This window comes from Paramisgurnus dabryanus, chromosome 10, assembly GCF_030506205.2.
Source record: "Paramisgurnus dabryanus chromosome 10, PD_genome_1.1, whole genome shotgun sequence".
Classification (NCBI taxonomy): domain Eukaryota; kingdom Metazoa; phylum Chordata; class Actinopteri; order Cypriniformes; family Cobitidae; genus Paramisgurnus; species Paramisgurnus dabryanus.
Genome location: NC_133346.1, coordinates 40,806,429 through 40,825,712, shown reverse-complemented (window position 1 = coordinate 40,825,712; position 19,284 = coordinate 40,806,429). Strand labels below are relative to the sequence as shown.

Below are 19,284 nucleotides of genomic sequence, written 5' to 3'. Positions count from 1 at the left end.
GCTGTACATGTTGAGCTGCCAGTGTGGCAGAGATGTTGGTTTGTGACAACAACAGGCCGGCCTATAACTCATGCTAGCGAGGCCAGAGACCTATTGCAGGCTCTGATGATGCCAACGGAAGTGGCTGTGGTAAAATGCCAAAAGCAAACTCAGTTATTGCTCGAGGTAATAACGGTGCTGACTGCGCTGCCAAAAATGTTGCCGGGTACACAGCTACACACTTTGTTGTAACATCAGAGAAAACAAAATCAGACATCCTACCGCATTTTACCCGCGAATACCTCATAAAGGAACAAGCTTCTTCTTCACCAACTGAGAAAAACGCTTGGAGGGACCATGGTGCTGTCAGATCTGATGACGGCCTATGGCAGGCCCCGGACGGGAGACCTGCCATGCCTATGTCACTCTGTGACTCATTACTTAAACAGGTTCACACAGCCAGTCATGTTTCTGATAAACAAATGTTGCGTGATTTGCAATATTGGTGGCATCCTTTCCTAACATCTATGGTAACAAATTACATCAGATCTTGTGAGGTTTGCTTTGAACATAACGCCAAACCAACCGTTAAGCCGCAGAGAGGGTCATTTCCTATAACCACCGGCCCTGGTGATGAGATTGTGATTGATTTCACAGACATGGTGTCAAGAGTAAGAGGGAAAAAATATATCTTAGTGATTATTGACTCTTTCACTTCCTGGCCGGAAGCTTATCCGGTGGGGAGAGAAGACAGTACAGCTGTGAATGTCTAATAAATCATTACATTCCTAACCATGGGTTCCCCTGACGTGTCAGATCTGACAATGGCAGTCATTTCAAAAATGAACATCTCAGACAAGTGGAGCAAGGTTTGGGTTTGACACACAGCTTTGGTGCTGTCTACCACACACAAAGTCAGGGCAAAGTGGAAAGAATGAATTTGACAATGAAACTAAAATTGGCCAAAGTCTGTGCACAGACAAAACTAACATGGTTGGATGCATTGCCAATTGCATTAATGTCTATTCGCTCTTCTGTTAACAGGATCACTGGTTTCACCCCATTTGAATTGCTTACAGGTCGTCAGTTTCCGGGTCCGAGGAATGCCCTGGTGCAGGACCCTATCCTGCCACTAACAAATTGTATTTTGACAAACTAACTGCTCTGATTAAACATTTTTCCTGCCAGGCTACCAAAACACGTGACGGTGACAGTGACCAAACCCCCAGTACAGCTGATTGGGTGAGGGTAAAGGTGTTCAGGAGGAAGTGGAACGAGCGCAGATGGTCCAAACCGCTCAGAGTGACTGCCAGGACGTCGCATTGTGTGCAGATCCAAGGAAAAGGAGACACCTGGTTCCATCTTTCTTCTTGTGTTCCATGTGATTCTCCTTCCAGGTCACTGACAGACACAGGTGTGGACCTGAGGACTCAGGTCCAAGAGAGGGAGGTTGTTGAAAGTGAACCTGCTGGAGAGCAGAGAGAACAGACGGGAAGTGAACCACCATTGGTAACACCCACACAACACCAACAACAAAGTCAACAGACAATCTGTAAAATTGTGCATAAAAAAGTGACCTTTTTCCAGCCCAGCAACGGAACCTTTAGCACACTGTGTAAGCGCAGATTGTGCATATGGAGCAGGTATAGCCGTACAATTCAAGGCAAAGTAAGGTACACAAAAGGTTGTAAGTCAAAACAAACACACAGGTGAATGTGCAGTTACCCATGAGGACGACGGCAGATTGATTTTTCATTTAATAACCAAACAAAACTGTACTGATTTACCAACATATGAGAATTTTACCAACAGCCTCAGATGCATGAGAGATTGGTGTGAGGAAAAAGGAATAACAAGTGTATCTACTCCCCGGCTGGGGTGTGAGTTAGATAAATTGGACTTCCATAAGGTGGTGGAAATCCTGACAGAAGTGTTCAGGGACCTGAAAATAACAATTACTGTTTATTCATTATAACTTGGATAACTACATACCATATTGACCTTTGAATTTTAACCTTTGAATTTCTTAAGTTTCTTATATAATCTTACATTTCAATGTTTCCTTTTGAATTTAATTTCTAAGTTTCTAATACAATTCTACAGTATTAATTTCACATTTAAATTTTCTTTTTCCTTTTTGAGTTTATGATTGTTATTTGAGTATTAGCCAATAGGCATAAGTGTATTTTTTCCACAGAGATGAAGCTATATGGAAATTGGAAGGTTCTGTGGGCCCTAGGGGTTATAACTAGATATGGGGAATTGAATTAAATTACCCAAAAAATTCAAAGCTGCAATAGAGAAAAAAGAAAATCCACCCCCATACAGCATGCCCCTATTAGGCCTACAGAACCTGGAGGATGATGAGGAGGAACAAGTGTGACCTCTTTCAGAGGTCAAGAGAGGGAATTGTGGGATTTTAAGGTCATATGTTTGTAAATAGTTTACTTAGAAGTGTTTTCAATAATCATTATACCATGCTGAAGTAAAAGATTGTTTGTGTTTGTCTAAGAGAGTGGAAAGTTACTGAGAGGAAGCAGCTTGTGTGTGCAAAAGCTGCAAGGTCGTGGTTTCGGTTGGTTTAGCTAGGAATGTGCAGCTGGTAATGGTCAAGATAAGAGCGAGGCCTGAGGGAGAAAAGCAAACAGACAACCATGTTATTAAACAATGTTTTAATATTCACAGGATAAAATATGCAATGTATTTCTTACATAATCGGTATTAATCATTGAATAATTGATGTAATAAATATAAGATGTTGTCTTTGATAAATGTGTATTAACCAATGAAATAAAGGTTGCATATTACAGAATAACCTAATGGGGGCATGGCAGCTCAACCTTGAAGAACAGAATCTCCTGTGCTTGTTCTTTGTGTGTGTGTGTCATTTCTTCCCTAACAGATAGAAACTGGGTGGGGTAATGGAGTCAGATAAACAGAAAGACCAGTTGGAGAGGAGATTTTCTGAAGAAAGATCGACGTCACATATTTTATAAATATGCATGTTACTTCCTGAGCTGGTTGTTCGCTGCTTGCCGAGTGTGGCCTTGAGACGACCCAGCGCGCTGTAAAACTTTTTCATATCTGATCAATAAATAGCTTATTTTTAATACCGTGTCTTTCCTCTAATTATGAACATGCAATGGACGCCATAAACTCCAACAGTAACACTGTCAATCTACCAGCCACATTGGCGGGTAGCCAATGCGAATCAGTGATGCGCGGGTCATTGTATAAACCAGTGGTTCTTAACGTTATTCCTCGAGGCCCACTGCCCTGCATGTTTTGTATGTCTCTTTTATCTGGCAGACTCAGTTCAGTTCATTGAGATCTCTTCTAATGAGCTGATGATTTGAATCAGGTGTGTTAAATAAGGGAGACATACAAAATGTGCAGGGCAGTGGGCCTCGAGGAATAACGTTAAGAACCACTGGTATAAACAACTCACTCCCGACCGACATTTTCAACTAACCCGCCCGTAATTGTTCAAAATAGTTTTTAAACTCGACCGACTGACCATGGCCTGAATATCATTAAAATATTTTTGGATGACTCGTAACCGGCACCCGCTCATTTCTTATCAACCTGCGCATAACACTGATGCAAATTGAGTGATTCATTGAGAGGATGCGGCTGCTGTTTCGCAACGTTCATGCGATTGGAAAGAAGATGAGGCACTTCTCTGACTACGTTTGGATGTGCAAGTAAGTATTAAACTGTTGGTGAGATGGGAAGAGAATGCAATGCTGACATAGGCTACTGTACAATCGCAGTTGCACAGATGTGTAGTGCTGCTGTGACGGATCAGAACTCTTGATGTGTAAACTTTAGAGAGAGTTGCGCTACTATGCCTTATACTGTAGTACATTAACATACATTTTGCGAATAAAGTAATAATGAAAAACAACGTATGTGCGCAGTTTGTGCCCCCTCTGTCTCTGTGTGTGTGCGCGGGTTTAAGGGGACTTAATAGGGCACATTAGAGAGACGTTCCTAAAAGCATGCGTACATAAAATCTTTCTGCTCTTGACAGGGCACATATAAACAAAATGATCTCAACAGTATTCATTTTCTAATAAAACATTTCTTTAAGTCTTAACTATGTATAGAGAGTCAAAAACCAGTCTGTGCAGGTCTTAAAGAGACAGTAACCTCAATTAACCTACTTAAGTCTGTGTCATTAATGTTAATCAAACAACCTAAGACAAAGAGAAATTCCCTTTTGTAGCTCTGAATTTTTTTTTATTTAATCATACAATAAAGATAATTCACCATTCAGGCAAAAAACAAAACTGGCTGGTAAAAAGTCTCTGTGGCAGGTGGATTTCGAAATCCACCTGCCACAGTGGCTGGTGGTTGTGGTGTAATCTATATTACATGTTACCACTAGAGGGCAACACTGACATGTGTAATGCCTGAGGACTGCATGGCAGGCAGGAGATGAATATGTGAGGGACACGTTATGGTTGTAGTTGATAAATAAAGTGACACGGGAAACACTCAAAGCAGCAGTCTTTATTTGTAAATCAACCCAACACAACATGGTGTCAGAAGTGGCTGTGCTTTGAGAAGGTTGTAGTCAGCTTTGCGCCCGGCTAGCGACTATGAACGAGGAAGACTTAGCAAGAGGAGCCCCAGCAGCCGCAGCGGCGCCGGTGATGGCGGCGGCGACTCCAGCAGCTACCTTCACCATTAAACCACCGGAGCCATTTGATTTTGCAAAGCCCCAGGAGTGGGAAAGGTGGAGCAGACGGTTCGAGCGTTTTAGACTGGCAAGTAATCTGAATAACTCTTCGGAAGCAAACCAAGTCAATATTTTAGTTTATTGCATGGGAGATGAGGCTGACGACGTGCTAAGAGGGCTCGAGCTAACAGCCATGCAGCGCCAGCAATACAATGCAGTCAAAACAGCTTTCGACAGGCATTTTGTCCCTAGAAAGAATGTGATTTACGAGAGGGCAAAATTTAACAAGAGAGTGCAACAGCCATCAGAACCCGTGGACATATTCATTACAGCCCTATACGCATTGGCAGAAAACTGTGAGTACGGCGCTCTTCATGATGACCTTTTGAGAGATAGGCTTGTAGTGGGTCTTAAAGATTCGTCTCTGTCAGAAAGAATGCAGCTTGACAAAGATCTTACCCTAGCTAAAGCTATCACAATGGCGAGACAATCTGAGGAAATAAAGAGACAGCAAACTGACCTGAGAGGAGAAGTTATCGCCAGCAAAACAGCTATGGATGCAGTACATGTTAGAAAAGCGAAGCCATATAAGTTTAAAACCAAAGAACAAAAACAGTTAAAGTTCGCAAAGTGTCAGCAGACCAAACACGACAGTAAAGCATGTTTCAAGTGTGGCAAAGCACCCGCGCATGCAGCAGCACAGTGCCCAGCAAAAAATGCAGAATGTCACAACTGTGCGAAACGCGGACACTACGGTAGAGTCTGTAAGTCCAGTACATCTGTGAATGAGGTCGCGGACAGCGCAACTGGACTTTTTCTGGGCGTGGTGGATTCTGGAGAAGAACCATGGCTGGCTGACATAAATGTGAGCGGACATAAGGTGACTTTCAAGCTAGATTCCGGGGCAGATGTGTCCGCCATTTCCGAACAGACATTTGTGAGCTTCAACCTCAGAGACAAAGTATTGGACAAGGCTGAAAAACCACTGTACGGGCCGGGAGGGGCCGCGTTAGCTGTTTTGGGGTCTACCACAGAGACTATTGCATATGGTGAGAGGAGCACTACGGAGAAAATCTATGTAGTCCAAAACCTGCGCATGGCACTGCTGAGTAGAGCAGCCTCGGTGAGACTGAAGCTTATCGCCAGAGTTGATACTTTAAATGAGGAGACAGTGAGTAAAGCCTACCCCAAGTTATGCAAAGGACTCGGGCTAGTTCGTAAGCCATACACCATAAAACTAAAACCTGATGCCAAGCCCTTTTCCCTCAAAGTGCCAAGGCGTGTGCCACTGCCGCTCATGGGCAAAGTCAAAAAGGAGCTGGACAGAATGGAAGGAATGGGAGTTATTAGTCGTGTGGATGAGCCGACCGATTGGTGCTGTGGCATGGTAGTAGCTCCCAAAAAGGACACAGAGCAGGTGCGTATCTGTGTGGACATGACACCTTTAAATGAGTCCGTGTGTCGTGAAAGATACATACTTCCTTCTGTAGACCAAACACTAGGCATGCTCACAGGTGCTCAATATTTTTCCAAACTCGACGCAAACATGGGCTTTTGGCAAATACCACTATCTGCAGAGTCGGCACTCCTCACCACCTTCATTACACCATTTGGCAGGTACCACTTTAACCGTTTGCCATTCGGGATTTCCAGCGCCCGAACATTTTCAAAACATGATGGTGACAGAGGTTACAGCAGGTCTCGAGGGTGTCGTTTGTCACATGGACGATATCCTGGTCTGGGGGTCAACCGTAGAGGAGCACGACGCAAGACTGCATGTTGTCCTGCAGCGAGCAGAGGAAGCTGGTGTTACATTGAACATGTCAAAATGTGAGTTTAATAAAAGAAAAGTCAAATTCCTTGGATTTATCGTCTCAGCGGACGGAATGAGCCCCGATCCGGACAAAACCCAAGCTGTTCAGGACATGAAAGAGCCAAGCAATGTGAGTGAGCTGAGGAGCTTCCTTGGTTTGGTGAACCAACTGGGGAAGTTTATTCCCAACCTTTCTGAAAAGGATAAGCCACTAAGAGATTTACTTTCAACCAAAAATGCATGGTACTGGGGGCACGACCAGCAAAAAGCGTTTCACAACCTTAAACTTGAACTGTCTTCTCCTCCTGTGCTACAGCTCTACGACCCGAATAAGCCCCAGAAAATCTCCGCGGATGCCTCTTCGTTTGGCCTGGGGGCGGTCATGCTGCAGCAAGCGGGTGATGTGTGGTTGCCAGTGGCTTATGCTTCCCGATCATTAACATCTACCGAGCAGCGCTACGCACAGGTGGAGAAAGAAGCGCTGGCTCTTACGTGGGCCTGTGAAAGGTTTAATGACTTTATCCTAGGTCTCCACTTTGAACTTGAAACAGACCACAAGCCACTAGTGAGTCTTCTGGGAGGACAAGCTTTGGATGCGCTTCCGCCACGGATACAGAGATTCCGTATGCGCTTGATGAGGTACTCGTACACAATAAAGCACATCCTTGGCAAAAGTCTCACCACAGCTGACACACTTTCACGCTTACCACTTACAAACAGCGTTACTTGCGCTGATACAGATCTTATGGAGGACACTAATATTTACCTCAAATTCGTGCTAGAGGGTCTCCCTACAAGCAGTAAATACCTGACAGATCTGCAAGAGCAGCTGATGTCTGACAGCGTTTGTTCACAAGTCATGAGGTACTGCGCAGAAGGCTGGCCGGATCGTAACCAGCTGCAAGGAGCGGTGAAGCATTACTGGCCTGAGAGAGGTGTTCTGAGTGTGCACAATGGACTGCTACTTAGGGGCACAAGGTTAGTTATTCCTGCGAACATGAGAAACTCGGTTTTGGATAAAATACACGAGGGTCACCAGGGAGTGGTTAAGTGCAGAGAGCGTGCTCGTCAGGCAGTGTGGTGGCCGGGTTTAAGCAACCAGATCAGTGAACTTGTCCTTAAATGCAGACAGTGCATACAGGAAAGAGTCAATGTAAGAGAGCCTTTGATGCCCACAGATTTACCCGACAGACCATGGCAGAAGTTAGGTGCTGACTTGTTCACTTTGCAAGATAAAAACTACATGTTAATAGTGGACTACTTCTCTAGGTATATAGAGATTGCTCAGCTCAGCCCAATTCGTTCTGCTAACGTCATTGTGCATTTGAAATCAATATTTGCTCGTCACGGAATACCAGAGATACTGATCACAGACAACGGCCCGCAGTTTGCATGTCAGGAAATGAAAGACTTTGCAAGTGAGTACTGTTTTGAGCACGTGACCAGTAGTCCCAGGTACCCCCAAAGCAATGGCGAGGCGGAGAGAGCTGTCCGCACAGTTAAAAATCTCCTCAAGAAGGCTGGTGATCCGTACAGGGCTCTATTAGCTTATAGGACCACAGCGCTGGCAAATGGTTACAGCCCTGCTCAGCTGCTCATGGGGCGTCGGCTCTGTACCACCCTACCGATGCTACCAGAGGCTTTACAGCCATGTCTGCCTGATCTTCAACTGCTTCGTCATGTGGAGAGGGAGAGAAGGATGAGACAAACAGAATGTTTCAACAAAAGACACCGAACAAGAGATCTGGACAAACTGATACCTGGAAACCCTGTTTGGATTACAAATGCAAAAGCAACAGGCACAGTGACTTCTGTCCACACAGGAGATGAATAAGTGAGGGACACGTTATGGTTGTAGTTGATAAATAAAGTGACACGGGAAACACTCAAAGCAGCAGTCTTTATTTGTAAATCAACCCAACACAACAGTGGTCATAAAAGTTAACTTCAGGCCCTGTTGGTCAGCATTAATCACGTGCTGATAACAGTCATCCAAGTCTGAATGTTATCTGCCAGCCAATAATCTGTTTGCTGGAATAATAATCACAGGATGTAATTTCTTTTTAGTGAGAAGCAAATTTTAACCAGCACCCCATTCCAACCAGTGTAAAAGTAAATACCCTTTCAGAGTTGCTTATGTTTTAAAAATTCTATTCCATCCATCATAAATTCAAATGTTTAAATGCCATTCATTAAAAATGTTTTCTTAAATGTGTTTACTATCAGAATGGCATTGATAGACAACAGCCATATCAGCACCACAACCCCATTCGTGTAACATGTGTGTCCAACCGGACCTGCATTAAAACACTGAACTTTCAGATGGTGGATCAGGGTAAATTCGACCTGGCACCCAAACTATTTATCTAACTATCAGCCATCTAAGGTTGTTTTCACATATGTTGGTGCGCACCGTGGTGCGGCCTCGGAGCGCACCAAAATACATTGTATCATTTTTCAGTTAGTGCGGTCCGTGTTCACATATATATATTTTTTACTTTACTCGAAATGCCGCACCGTACACCATGTGACAACGGTCAGCGCTGTCATTGGCCTCTGACAGCTCTTACCGTCTCATGACCACCCCCACGTTTCCACGACAACCAGCCTGACAGGGAGAGCGCAGCTATCAAGATGTGGAGATAAACATTGTACGTCTTTGCGAAGTTTCTTTGCTTTAACGCGAAATTGCGTAGCTGTTCTATTAAAGCCTTTCTCACGGAGCCGTTTGCTAAAAGCCCGTAATGTCACTATTTGTGTGTGGAGGACAGCTATGCATTTATAAAATCATCAGCTCAAACGTAAAGGAGACAGCGAATCTCTCTGCCACGGACCAGGATTGGCTTGTTTGTTGTTAACCCACAATATAACACCCGGCTCACGTCACAGCGAAAGCCCAGTGGCTCAAACATGTGGAGAACTTCCTGTATTTGGTTCGGCCCGAGGTCCAGCAGTGTTCACACCACAGGTGGGTCGCCCCCGAGTTCGGCAACAGCCGCTCCGAGACCACCTGTTTAGAGCGGTCTCGGAGCGGCTGTTTAGTGCGCACCCGAGTGCGGCTGTTGTGTTCACACTGACCCAAACGCACCGTACTCGGAGCGACACGTCATTTGGGCCGACCTAAACAGTGTATGTGAAAACACCCTAAGTGCACTTTCTGATGATGCACAGGTTTACCTTACGCAGCCTTTTGAGAAGGGGGTAACCTACTTTATAAAAGGTTTTACACTTCAAATCAATTATATTCAGGACCAGACCCGTTTCCCTTTCGGAGGAACGGCAAAGGCTGACCAGGGAAGCGCTTGTTCCCCCATCCAGCATTATGAATGGAGAAGAGCAGGACCTCTTTTCCAGAGGGGGGTATTTGTCTCTGCACATAAAAAATAAAAAGTTATCCGTCACTATTGATTGATGTCTCCTAGTGGTCTTTTACATTACAGCATGTACATGTGTAAAACAAAGTAATCCTTAAATCTGATACACAAGGATGTAACTTTGTGATTTAGACTTTCTAGCATGTAAATTTAATGCATTTTTATTCGAAGATCATAATTATAACATTACAAAAAAAATTTTCATTTCATCTAATTTCTTGTGACCAACCTTGCGTATGCATACAACCATGGAGCAGTTTATATAATGCGTTGTCAAATGTATGCTCAAAAAGTAAAATCTATTCTGAGAATTTAAACATCATATTTACCTTTCATTTTAATTTGTAGTTGCAGGTTCCCAGGATGAGCACTGTTCAGGATACTGAAGTCACAATTCTTGATTTTGCCCTGAAATGTGGTCCCAGAGTCCTAGATGTCTCATTTTGGCGAGACCAGACCATGACACAACTCCGCCTTAAAGGTAGGGGTAACAGATTTGATCCTGAAACATTTTTAGCTATGCTGGTTAAAAGTCTCCTCACATCCTGATAGCAATCACTGTGTTAAGTTGTTTAAATGTATTTGTAGAAATTTATGTCATCTATGAAAGGCGTAGGACCAAAAAATGTTCAACAAATCATAGATTTCGGTCCGAACGGACGTTTCCTTTTTTGTCCCTCATATGTAAGCATAATTTGAATTCCCACCGCGCAGCGAGTCCATGCAGACACCATACGTCATCGGCGCGTTCACGTCCGCTCACCTCCTGTCTGTAAACAGCAAGAACGGCAAACTTTTCTGCTGAATTGACAACCTACACAGGAGCCACAAAACTAAAGGCATCTTTTATAACAACAACAGTAAAAACTGCCTGGATCAGCAAGAGCAAAAACCCAAATTAACATCGGTAACTTTACTGCTTTACCACGAGATGCAAACAGCTACAGGAGGCAAAGAGTCTGAAAGGGTCGCTGCACTGTTTATTTTGGTAAGGTAGGTATGCGATATGTTTGTATTGAGATGGATTCAGATATTCTACTTTGATGAAACATTGTGTTGCTTATGAAATTTATGTTCGTTTACGAATTAGCATAACGATATAGTTACTACGTCTACACAACCGAACGTGTGCTTGAACTAATTCTGATGTAAACCAGTTGTTTATGTTGGTTATTTTGGAAGTGTTATTCACTTTTTACTGCAAAGTTTTCTCACTGGTGAATGAGACATGAGATGTGACCATCTGATCTGTGCGTGTTCATGTGTTTTTAAAGAGACTTAACTTTGGATGGCATTTTGACTTGAGGGTGCGGATTTCATTGCTAGGCGGCTACTGTTAGCATTTTTCAAAATGTGTTACCCTACCTTTAATAAGACAATAATGATCACCAGGGGTTAAATTGGGATTTGTTATGTGGGAGGGGGCTCTGCGGGGAGGGGTACTTCGAGGGGTAACATGTTTAATACTGATGACAGCAAAGCCACTGGTGTGTTTCAATGACATTCTGGACCTCTGATAGGATTTGATAAGTTTCAGCTTTAAAGCTGTGCCAGAGGTTAACCCCAAATATTTTAAAAAGAGCATCTGAATTTTAAATGATGCAAATCTATGAGTTTGAAACCCTATATCCATTTGTTCCACATGTCATTATGCACAATTGATCACATTTTAAAAGGAAGTTAAAAGAATCAACCTCCTTGAATAATTCTAGGCATAAGATACCCAAAAAGACTCGAGAGATAAATTAGCCATAGAGATTCCCTATGCTGGTCAGCAGCTAAAACAATCATATAGTTAGTTATAGTTTGATTTGTGTAATCAAAAAACATTCTTTTATTAAACTATGCCTATACAATGAGTTATATCCAGTGTTATTCAGTTAACATACTGTAATTAAATGAGTGACAAATTCTTTAATCCTTTACACGTTTCTAGTCTTCTATTAAGTTTTCTCGACATGGGCACCATTCTTACCTCTCTCTCTCTCATCAAATGATCCTGCGTGAGAGCACGTTCTTGAAGTTCTGCGTTTTTTCGCTTGAGTTGCATAACTTTGCATTGACTTTGTATGTAATCTGCTCATGCAAATCGTTAAACTTGCGTTGGTGAGTATGTCCTATAATGAATGGAAACGCATTATTCCCTTCACGTCAGTGCACACGCACCAGCGCAGCGAGTGCAGGCGCACAAGCGCAGCTGGTACAATGGCAGGAGCAGAGCGAGACCTTCAGCCTATGTGCCGGGGCTTAGCCCCGGACGGCCCCGGCCCAATTTAAACCCTGAAGATCACCCACCTCAGGGCCAGCATTAGGAGGGATGGTAACTGCAAACTGAACTCAACGTCCTACACAACCATTGAGGTATGTACATGCAGAAGTAGCAATGAACCTAAATAAGACCAAAACCACAACTTTAGGATGCATTTGGCTATATAGCAAAACTAAAATTTAAATTAAAAATATATTCTTGTAAAAAAGTCAGTTTCTGATACTTCTGGTACTTTTATTTGTTCTTTAATACTTGTTTATGACCTTAATACTTCCCCAGGTTAATTTGATGCTGGCAAATGGTTGTACCCATGTGTATAAATTCAGGTACCAGGAAGTGGGCAAGTTAGTCTATGACTGGCGGTAGTACGAGCAGTATATGCTGAGTTCTCTGATAATTGTTATACCTGATCCAAGGTTATTATTTTGTATATGTTAAAGTTTTTTTTTTCTTTTTGAATTATCATGATTTTGCACCTGTGAGCACCTTGCACTGTACTGGCTTGGGAGAACTTAACAATAAACGTATAAATTGGCATTTGACGTCCTCCATGTGGTGTTTGAAGAATTCTAGACTGTATCCCTAAACTAGTCTATGACAAGTGGTACTTCAATGCAATTATACACTTTTTAATACATTCAGTGTGTTTTAGGACAAAAGTCTCATATTGTGCTCCATGTTCTTTTTACCTTTTGTTGAAATTTAGGTCGTAGACCAAGGACCTCTAGTAGAGGACATCGTGGTCATTGCAGTCTCCGTGGTCAATGAGGAGTTGTTCCTGCTGAAAGATGACTTCAGTAACTTTTCTGCGCCAGTTACACTTCTTGAAAGGAGCGTGAAACATCTTCTTGAGTTGCTTCCTATCCATCTTCCAAGAGTCACACACAAGAACAAAAATGTACAAGAACTACTTTACTTTGAAATTAATTAAATCTAAATGTACACTGTGTACAAGGAATGCAGTAAGTGTAATTGGTTTAGTGCGTAGGTCACCAATCCTGCCCCTGGAGGGTCAGTTTCTCTGCAGAGTTTAGCTCCAACCCTGATCCAGCTAATTAAGGCGCATCAGGTGTGTTTGATTAGGGTTTGAGCTAAACTCTGCAGAGACACCGGTCCTCCAGGAGCAGGATTGGTGACCACTGGTTTAGTGGTTTTAAAAATGTTACACAGCAAACAATTTTAGTGTTAAAACATTTCTCTAATTTTAACAGAATTAATATATGTAATTTTTTTACAGTGAATGTTCTTACAATTAAATGAAACCAAATATGTAATTGTTATTAAAATTATTTGTGATTTTACACTTATCATTGAAATTAAACAAAATGTAATATGTAACTGTTAATACAGTGATTTGCTGTTTTTTTACATTCAATGTTGTAATCATACATTTGAATTGAACAGAATTTAATGTTATTATGCCTTAAAGAAGTGTTAGCTGTAATGTGTTACAATTAATTATTATTTATACTGTTAATAATTACATGTAGAATTAAATGCTATAACATTGTAATTGGCTTTTAGCTGTGTGGTTACACAGGTTTTTATGCATTTGGTAATTTGGGCTCCACAATGAAATAGAAATCTTAACCCACGTACATTGCTTATAAAATGAATAAACATACTAAATGTATGATGTTTGAATGCATGTGTAATGTATAAAACAAGTAGTCTACTAATACTAAAAGTAGATACATATGGTTCAAATGTATTTTATTAAGCTAAATATTTTACAGCTCCCATTAATGCTCTTATCTTTTCCTCCTTGTTTTTCCCTCTTTTTCCATCTCTCTTTGCTGGCTGGTCATCCTTGTTCTTGATGTTAAATTATCTATTTATTCAATTTGTCAGATTATCCTACCATCTTACATAGCTATTGCACCTTTATCAATCATGCCAGTGTTTCTCAACTCCAGTCTTCAAATCATTAGCCTTATTGATGAATAATTGTAACTGGAAGGAATCTCCTGGTGTCTGTCAAAACACAGGAAGGGATCAGAGAAGCCAGAGTTAGTTTTAGAGTATATTAAAAATAGCAAGATTTATTTTGTAGAAAGGACTTTGAAGGAGGTACAATAAGTGTAAATGTGGTTTTATAAACATAAAAGAAATAATCAGCATACTATGCCTCAACACTTAACAGATTACAATGAACCACAATATTTAGTACTAATACAATTCGAACTAAATAAGAACATCTGATATCAAATCCATTACAATTATAACAACACATGATATGATATTTATTTGTTTAATTTGTTTATTTGAAAAGCATCCCATTAGCTGACACCGAAACGACAGCTAGTCTTCCTGGGGTCCAAACATAGACTGTAAAAAAAGACCGAAGACGCCTTTTCGCTCTCTTCCATTGGTGAAAAGTGAAGCCGCCAGTGTCCCGATACGGCGCTGACATCTTGGGTCATGAGTCTGCCCAGTAGCGATTTCGGGACCAGTCCTGCGCAGTAGTGAGCAGGAAGTAAAGCCGCGAAATCGAGCCCTCGCTCTTGCAGAATGCGCATATCACACGATATCACAGCTGTCAATCATGACGTGACACCACCGTTTTTATAGCATTAAATAACTAACTAAACACAAACTTATTTTAAAAACAAACATTTGAATTTACATCAGCTTAATAAAAACTACAGTATATGACAAAAACCAGCTTCGGAAAGAAGATAATTGAAGTGTAATAAAAATTTTTGTTGGTCTCAAGTCCCATTGAATAACATGGGGAAGCGGGGTTTATGACCTATACTGGGACCAGTCACTGGGGGGCGATCGAGACGTTTTGGCTTCACTTTTTAGGGCTATACATACAACATCTAGTAATTACAATCACAATTACTACCAAATATATCATAATAATAAAATATTTTTAAAAAACAATGTAACATACAATCCAACCCTACTAAACCAATCAAAAAAATATTATGATGTTGAAAACAAATACAATCTTAGTTTTTTTTAAAAAACCAGTTTACCCCTTGATTTCACGAACACCAACTGGAAGATTATTCCATAACACAATTTACCTATACAACACAGTTCTCTTCATAGAGTCAGATTTACAGATGTGGCCTTTAAAAACGCGCGTTTTCTCCCGTGGCATTCGCCAAATCGTCTCGCGTAGTCTTGCAGAATTCTGCAACTGCTTTCGGGGGGGAGTTACTTTCCCTTAATATGTTTCGCTTCACAGGATATCCACCAGGTGCCGCATAAAAACCTAAATTTTTATTTACTTTGTCATTGTGGTTGTTTCCAGAAGTTAATATGGGCATTGCTGAATATTTAAAGAGCACCTATTATGAGATACACGTTTTTAAACATCCTTTTGTGTGTAAGTGTGTATTAGTACATGCTAACGATATTGAAAAAGTACATACCTCAAAGAAAACGATGACGCGAGTTATTACTGTGCACTTCTGGATCACAGGCTGTAAGTATTCACGTTTATTATTATGTTGGCTTGAGAAAGCCAACATACTGTTGTTGCACTTAAACTTATTATTTGCCTTTTACTGTACATTACGTAACCGGTAACCGGAGATTAACATAATGTGCGTGTAGAGCTAAGCTTGCAAGCTAATTGTTTTATGTTGTAATACTGTATTTCATAAACAACGTACCATATTTACACACGTGTATGTTGAATTATGCAGACTATCGTTTTTTTTATCGATGTTGGTTTAGACATGTTTACAAACTTGCTAAGTTGCTAAAGTAAAGTTGCTAAAGTTGCTAAGTAGCTAAATACAAATACAAATACCAGCTAAACTGTTACCGGTAAAATTTGTTCTCATGATCAAACTCAAGAAACTCTAAGTACAGATGATTTGTTTAAAGTTATATGTATTTTACTGTTGTATTTACTTGAAGTTTTCTTAGATTTTGAAACGAAAGTAAACACGTAATGTGTGTTGCTAATGTTGGGCCATGTAATATGTAATACATTTACGTTTTAATGAATAGTCTAACGATTTATAGTCGTTGTATCCTATTGTTATAATATGTCTTTTTGACTGAATACATGTTTGTTTTATTTGTCTATATCCTAGATTCGCAGCTGGACACATCCTTCTACACTGTATGCAAACATGCAACATCATTACACACAGTACAAGGAGTCAGACTGGCATATGAGGAGCAAAGGTGCGTAACACATATGATGTATTTAGCTAGTGAAACCACTACCAGTCTTAGATGTATAACTGATGATGACAAAGTTTTTTTTCTCTGCATAATAATAGGAGCCCAGGCAGTAGCATCGTTTCACAATGTTTCCATCACCATCATAAGTGGATGCCTTTGCCGTCCGTGAGATTTCAGATTTGCAGCAAAAAAAAATTTGATTTTCTCATTTATTGGAATGCTGTGCAGGTATTTAAGTATTTTAGTAACTGTGTTAAATAAAGTAGTATTTACTTTATATTTTTACAGGTTGTACCTTGCAGCCATCCATTACAATGTCACCAAGCCGTAACAAAAGCAGGAGAGGGAAAGTACAAGGTTATGGTCCCAAAACACACAAGTGACATACCGTAAGCAGTAATGTTTTATTTCAAATACCTTCATAATTAAAAACTTAATGTATGAAGCAGGGAAATAAATGATCAAAACAAAAGATTTATTGACTGCAATATTTCTACAGTTATGTGGATGATGTGATCAGGCTTGTGTTTGATGAGGTATTTGAAGATAAGCTGAAGGAAACCCCGATTCCAATGGACCCGGCATCACAGTTTGAGAGACCTTCAAAGGAGGACGTGATTGCATGCCATCTTCAGTGCAGGGGTCGTCGAAAGCCAGAATTGTGACCGATCTGATCAGGAAGCTCCAAGCATATCTGGAGAACAACACACGACAGGATGATAACCTTATAGTGTCGTCTTAAATAGCACCAGCTGACAAAGCTTTGATATGCCATTTGTGACCCGTCACGGAAACCAGGGACACAAGTCGGCAGCACAAGTTTCGAGAAAATGAGAAACAACGTTTTTTTTTTCAAAATTTGTGATTTTCGTTTTATTGCAGAATCTGTTAGTTGAGATCACGAAGAAGCCTCTCCATGTTTGAGATAGCAGTTTTTGTATATTTAAAAGCGTACATTTTGCTGTTAAAATAGGCTTGTTTTTCCGGAGATTCTACCGTGCAGCGGGGGCGTCATTGTCTGTGTGTATATTTACATTCTGTATAAGCTAGTGTTTTCGCCTCCGCCCCCAAAGGGAACAGCGTTACTACTAAATAAGGATAGTTCGCTCAAAAATGAAAATAATGTAATTAATGACTCACCCTTATGTCGTTCTAAACTCGGAAGACCTCCGTTCATCTTCGGAACACAGTTTAAGATGTTTTATCGTTAGATTTAGTCCGAGAGCTTTCTATCCCCTTCATTGAAAATCTATGTATGGTTTCCATGTCCAGAAAGGTAATAAAAACATCATCAAAGTAGTCCATGTGACATCAGTGGGTCAGTTAGATTGTGTTGATGCATCGAAAATACAGTTTGGTCCAAAAATAGCAGAATTACGACTTTATTCAGCATTGTCTTCTCTTCCGGCTCGAGCGTGAAGTCACGTGACTGTAGTGACGCGGCTGCCCTGTTCCTCAGACATGTTTGCTAAGTTTTTTTTTTTTTTCAAACTTATAGCGTGCGTCTCCCCAGACTGTAAAGCTCAGGCGCACAAAACAAAAGAAAAATTAAAGAAGCTGGGGCGGAACAAATAACAGTCAGCCGCATCATACGTCAGCCGCATCACTGACTTTATGCGGCGCCGCAGTCGGATGACGTCAAAGTAGTTTAATTTCGACTCGCTCTCGCGGTACTTTGACGTCATCTCTATGTCAGTTCTTGCAGCGCAGCATGAGTCCAAACACACAGACGTTACACAGAGATCGTTGTATTCATTATATAATTGGCTACATGTTTTATCTATCAATATTTTCCATGAAGTCATTGGCTGATGGAGGATCGAGCGAGCGATTAGTAACATCTCTAAAGGATGTCAAGTTTTCGACGGCGCTGTTTGGATGATCTATTATACTACTTCCCTATTTTAAATACAAACTTTGAAGGCGGGTTCATGTGTTTAACGGAGTGTAAGCTCATATACCCTTACATGTTACGATTTAAATAGTCTTCAGATTGTATATTATATTGTATTACCAGACATTCATGCGAAATCTGATGATTCGACTTGTGATCCCCACAAAGGTAAAAAGAGTCATGTTTATTTTTGCGTGTTGTCATTTGGTCATAAAATACTACATATGATGCTAGAACATCTCAAAAAGGGTTTTACAGGGGGTATGGCTTAGCTAAATGAGATGTAAATGAGCCCTATTGTGTCCCCCAGCTGGAATGAAGGGTCCCTTTCGTCTTGATTTTCTCGGTTTGAGTATTTCTGAGTTCCTATATTCAAATGGCCACAACTTCTCCAAATCTTATCAGATTTCCATGTGTTACACATCGTTGGAATGCTTAGAAACTGCACTTTCAGAATCTGTGAATAACTCAAAATGCCCAGATCCGACTTGTGTCCCTACTTTCCGTGACTGGTCACATTTATCTGAATAGATAGCTGTAAGAAATTAATTGAACAATTTTTGAAACAAGAGCACAATATGGTTACTAAAGTATATTTATTTGTATATTGTTTAACATTTAAATATATATTTGTAATAAATAAATAAAAACTTTTGACTGACTATTATATTTTCTTTAAAGTTACATCTTTTGTTCTTTTGGATACTTTGTTACTATAATGATACTTAAGTGTTATTGGTTTAAAAATGTAATAAAACTTACTCTAGTCCTGCACCTCAAAGGCTTATAATCGGTACAATAAATGTTCTGTGTGTAGGGATTTAGAAAATTTGTGCAAAACCTGGATGATGAATCACGCAGGTAAGAGGCCCTGGAACCTGTTGCATTCTCCTTAAAACCTAATAAGTAAAAACATAGCACTTATAAGTAAGCAGTCTTTCATAATAAAGTTTACCATAGTGAAATAATGTAGAACATTCATTTCAATTAATACTTTCTTTGTGCTACATTTGGTGTTTCCATATAGTTTGCAAAGTGATATCCTACAGTGGCGGGCTGTAGGATGGCAGTCCCCTAACAGCCAGCGTTGAATCTCTTCGACTTTCAATGGACAGTTAT

General features: G+C 40.7%; 1 long non-coding RNA gene across 1 annotated transcript in view; it reads left to right on the top strand.

Annotated features, from left to right (window-relative positions):
• The window catches only part of LOC141282895 (uncharacterized), an 83,188-nt gene extending 66,554 nt beyond the window's left edge, over positions 1-16,634 (top strand). Inside the window, exon 3 of the long non-coding RNA XR_012337753.1 lies at positions 16,560-16,634. This is a non-coding gene — a long non-coding RNA (uncharacterized lncRNA). The remainder of the gene's footprint in view (positions 1-16,559) is intronic.
• The last annotated feature ends 2,650 nt before the right edge of the window (positions 16,635-19,284 follow it).